Here is a 4803-nt window from a genome sequence, read left to right as displayed (position 1 = left end):
CTTCCTTTCTTTCTCTCTCTCTCTCTCTCTCTCTCTCTTTCTTTCTTTCTTTCTTTCTTTCTTTCTTTCTTTCTCTCTCTCTCTCTCTCTTTCTTTCTTCTTTTTCTTTATTTCTTTCTCTTTCTCTGTCACTCAGGCTGGAGTGCAGTGGCACAATCTTAGCTTACTGCAGCCTTGAACTGCTGGGCCCAAGCCATCCTCCCAGCGCAGCCTCCCAAGTAGCTGCAACAGTACTTCGGGCTGCAAGCTTGCACCACCCCTGCCTCACTCATTTATTTTATTTTGTTTTTTGTAGAGATGTGAACTCCTTATGTTGCCCAGGTTGGTCTCAAATTCCTGGCCTCAAGTTACCCTCCCTTCTCAGCCTCCCAAAGTGCTGGGATTACAGATGCGAATGAGCCACTGCACTGGGTCATTTCCCCTTTTTTTTTTTTTTTGCCGTATGTCATTACTTACTTTGTCCTGTCTTCAAGGAACCATCAAAAGCAGGTGTGGGAACTCACAAGTGATTGCCTATGTCAACAATTCCTCCCCAACCAGCCCTACAACCTGATTGCCCTGTGCCTCTGTGTTCTGGTTTCTGCTGGCACATGTCCACCAAGTCCTGCCATCCTTTCAGTGCATGAGTCATTTCCACTCACATCAAGGACTTTATTCTCTCACACAGCCTCTGCTGAGGCAAAGGGGATGGGGTGGGAAGACAGGCATGGTCGTCTGAGAAGCACGTTCTAGGTGAGATGTCTGCAGGTTTCCAGGTGAGGAAGGCTTCTCTCTTGCATCAGAGAGCAGGGCATTGCTTGTGCCAGCACAGAGAGTTTAACGGATCTGACGTTCAAGATTCTCAGACTCAGCTCATTCACCAGCCTCCCTGGCCTCTGCAAGGTCTGAGGGACCTATGCTTTCCTATGAGTGCCCTGATTTCCACACAGCAGGCCCGTCCTGCCTGTGCACGCAGTCTCTATGCACTTCTGCCTCTCTTCATAAGACCTTGACTGTGATTTTGAGTCCACATTGAGGTGAGAGTTGACTCATCTGAGCCTGTCATTTTCTTTTTTTATTACTACCTCGTATTCAAATGTATTTTATCTTTTAAATTGATAGAATTTTCAGGATAATTTTACATTTACAGGAAAAATGAAAGTATAGAGAGTTCCCATGTACCCCTCCCTTCACCCCCATGCACAGTTCTTTTATTATTAATGTCTTGCATTAGAGGGGTACATTCGTTACAACTGAATGAGCCAATATTGATACATTGTTAGGAACTGAAGTCCGTACCTTACATCAGGGTTCAAGGTTGGTGTTGCTCATTTTATGGGTGTGATACATGCAGAATGAATGACATGTGTCGATTCCTTTTAAACGATTGTCACTAACCTGATGCTTCACCATCACCTGTCCCCCATCCTAATCAATCACAGACAAGAGTCGCGAGGACTGATTGTACAAACCCACTCACCACAGCAGTGGCATCTTTATGGCCATCTGATTGATTGGTCAGTGCCCAGCTCTAGTATTTTATTCTGAGCATACTCCTTTCACCAATCACCGTAGTCTCTTAGGGCCGCCATTCAAAATATCACAGACTGGGTGGCTTGAACAACAGGCATGTACTTCTGACCATTCTGGAGGCTGGAGATCCAAGACCAAGGAGCTGCCAGAGGTGATGGGTTTCTTGGTTTCCTGTGACAGCTGCCTTCTCACTGTGTCCTCATATGAACTCTTCTTTGTGTGCCTGTATGTGGGAGGGGGAGAGAGAGAGAGAAAGAGAGAGAGAGAGAGAGAGAGAGAGAGTAGTTCACCTTCTGAAGTCTCTTTTTATAAGAACACCAATCCTATCAGATTGGGGGTCCCACCCCTATGCACTCATTTCACCTTAATTACCCCGTAAAGGCCCCATCTCTATATGCAGTCGCCTTGAAGGTTAAGACTTGAATACCTGAATTTTGGGGTGACATAAACATTCATTCCATAAAGCCAACTATCCTAGCTTAGATCCCCTGAAAGCAGAGGATGAGACAAAGGTTAACATGTGAGTAGTTTATGGGAATGAGATCTTAGGGCACAGAAGGGAAGAGCTGGGAGGGAGAAACCTGGAGAGTGGGAGGGACTAACTGAGGTGACCACAGTGCATGGCTGGGCCGCTTGCTGCCCGGGACCTTAAGACACATGCCTCAGAAATGTGTCTTGGATGGACAATACCCTTGCACTTCCCAGTTGCACATGTGGGAGTGCTGAGCAGGATTCTGTGGGTTCACCTGTGACACCAGGGAATCCCCGGGGAAGGAGTTAAGAAGTGCAAGGAGCAGTCATGAAGCAGAGCCTGTCTCGAAGGGCTGCACCCGTGCAGAAATGCATGCAGCCTATCGGAGCTGATCACGCAGCAGTGGTTGGAACAAGACAGGAGGTTGTGAGGATTGGAGGTAGGAATGCACAGAGGGTTGGTGTGCAACTCATTTTGAGCTTTACACTAAATGAATGTGTGCAAAACACTCAGAACACTGCTGGTATGTGTGACGGCTAAAGATCTGTCAACTGTGACAGTGATGATGATGATGATGATATTATTATTACATGGAGCAAAAAGAATCAAGCAGCCATCAACATACTCATCTACAAGATTGAGTATGCGTGTCGCTCTCTTAGGAAGCTGTCGTGTGTTATAGATGGGCCCCTGATGTCCCCTCATATCAGCCAGCTTTTGGCAGCCTCTAGTTTGAACCTGGCCCCTTTAAAAGTACAGTTCAGACTTTTAAAACACATGGCTTTGCCTGAGTCAGGTGAACGGCACTGTGCTGTTTGGCTATTGCTCCTTCTACAGTTTCCAGCCTTGCCAGCTACTTCTTAGGTTCACCCTGGAAGGTGACATCCCCTAGGCAGCCCTGATATTTGGCGTGGAGAAGTTGCTAGTGGCCTAGAAGAGTTAGAAAGCTCCACGGTCTAGAGTAGCTAGCATTTTGTATTAACGAGTATGGTCGGGTTGAAATAGAAAGGGTCAAACCAATCCTCTTCCCTCAACTAGTATCTAGACCACTCTCTTGTGGAACTGAACTTGTGAGGAGGGACTAGCAGGGCTGTGGTCCGCCTCCAGGGATGCGGGTTACCTGTGTGAGAGGTCGTCCCTGCACGGTGCTCTAGAGGGCGCCATTCGTGCTGGACTCCAGGTGAATGGGGGTCCTGCAGGCATGCGTGGTGGCCCTGGTCTGGTGTCTGGGGCTCTGCCCCTTCGCTAGGTCACAGCACTGGCAGCCTTGCTCTCAGAACTTGGCAGTACCGTCTCTTGCCTGCTGACTTTCTTTCCAAGCTATTCACACTGATAGGCAAACACCTTCTTGACACGGTTTATTACCAGTGTTTATAAAACCAGACCTGGGGAAAGAATTAGGACTGGGGAAACGTGAGTGGTCTTAATATAGCCAATCTTTAGTCTGTCCTGTTATAAAATCAGAACAGCAAGATATCCTCAGGAGCAGCTTCCTCCAACTCCACAGTGTGTGTTCCTTCTGAGCGTGTGAATTCTGGTATATTCCTCCGCAGCACATTCGTTTCAACCAAGTAAACACCAAGCATGCAAAGCCATGTTGTCACCAATGAGAAGTGAAGTTTTCACTGAGTCTGTTGATCTTGGCTTAACAGCATGTAAAAGACAACATATTACACCTGTAATCCCAGCACTTTGGGAGGCTGAGGTGGGCAGATCACGGGGTCAAGAGATCGAGAGCATCCTGGCCAACATCGTGAAATCCCGTCTCTACTAAAAATACAAAAATTAGCCGGGCATGATGGCACATGCCTGTGGTCCCAGCTACTTGGGAGGCTGAGGTGAAAGAATCACTTGAACCCAGGAGACAGAGGTTGCAGTGAGCAGAGATTGTGCCACTGCACTGCAGCCTGGCAACAGAGCAAGACTCCGTCTCCAATGAATATTTTAAATAACGTTTTCTAATATCCCAAATATTTTAAACATTTAAAACTATTCCTGTTATTAACCTATACTAGTTGACAGCTTTTTTGTTAACTTTACTGAGAAATAAAAGCACATGCTTAACCACTAAATAAATTAGGATTACAGTGAATATGAATTACAGAGGTTTAGGGACTGCATACAAATTACAAAGACTTCGCTTGTATGTGTTCACAGTATGTTCTTAAATGTAAGACAGTTTGATTCTTGATCATATCCCTTCTCCATCACCTCCATAGAAGTCCTCTTTGCAATAAGCGAGTATTTAAACGGTTGCCAGAATAATAGGTATCCTCTGCCTATTTCACCAAAATACAGTTTTGTCTGTTAAAGAAAACAAAGAAATACATTTGTCAGCCATAATGAGTTTTAAAGACATTCGACACATGCGGGTGTGTCTCGAATTAAGAAAACCAGACATTTAAATAGTTGACCTTACAGAGCACATAAATTAGAGGGTAATTACTTAAATGTTCTTCAGTTTGTGAAAGGATTTACAACAGGGTTCCTCTAAATAGCTAACTCTCTAGTGAATTTAAATTACTAGTGTGTGTGTCTTAACATTAATTCATTTTTTTTGAACATGCCTGTTGCATAACACAAGGTGTGTTCGAATTAAGAAATGCTGGTGGGTTTTCCCCTTTGTTAAGCAAGTCTTTAGGTTACGTTCGAACTCATATTTACCAAGCCTTTTTTTGGGAGGAAGAATTAGTCAGCAAAAAACACTGAGCTCATGTTTGCGCTGTCTCCTTTTCCTGTCTGGAATAAGAGGCTGGGTCACTAGAGATGTCCTGGTGATGTGAGCTTCCTTGGGTCTCCCCTGGGGCGTGGGGCTGAGG

At 45.5% G+C, this 4803-nt stretch overlaps 1 non-coding gene across 1 annotated transcript; it reads right to left on the bottom strand.

The window, feature by feature from the left end:
• Positions 1-3340: 3340 nt before the first annotated feature.
• On the bottom strand, positions 3341-3467 carry LOC116534845. The gene has a single exon (XR_004261914.1). It is a non-coding gene; the product is annotated as a small nucleolar RNA SNORA72 (small nucleolar RNA).
• Between the last annotated feature and the right edge of the window lie 1336 nt (positions 3468-4803).

This window comes from Sapajus apella, unplaced genomic scaffold (genome assembly GCF_009761245.1).
Source record: "Sapajus apella isolate SASKATOON/1434 unplaced genomic scaffold, GSC_monkey_1.0 scaffold89, whole genome shotgun sequence".
Lineage (NCBI taxonomy): Eukaryota > Metazoa > Chordata > Mammalia > Primates > Cebidae > Sapajus > Sapajus apella.
The sequence above is the reverse complement of the archived record's forward strand: the minus strand, read 5'-3'. Positions and strand labels throughout refer to the sequence as shown.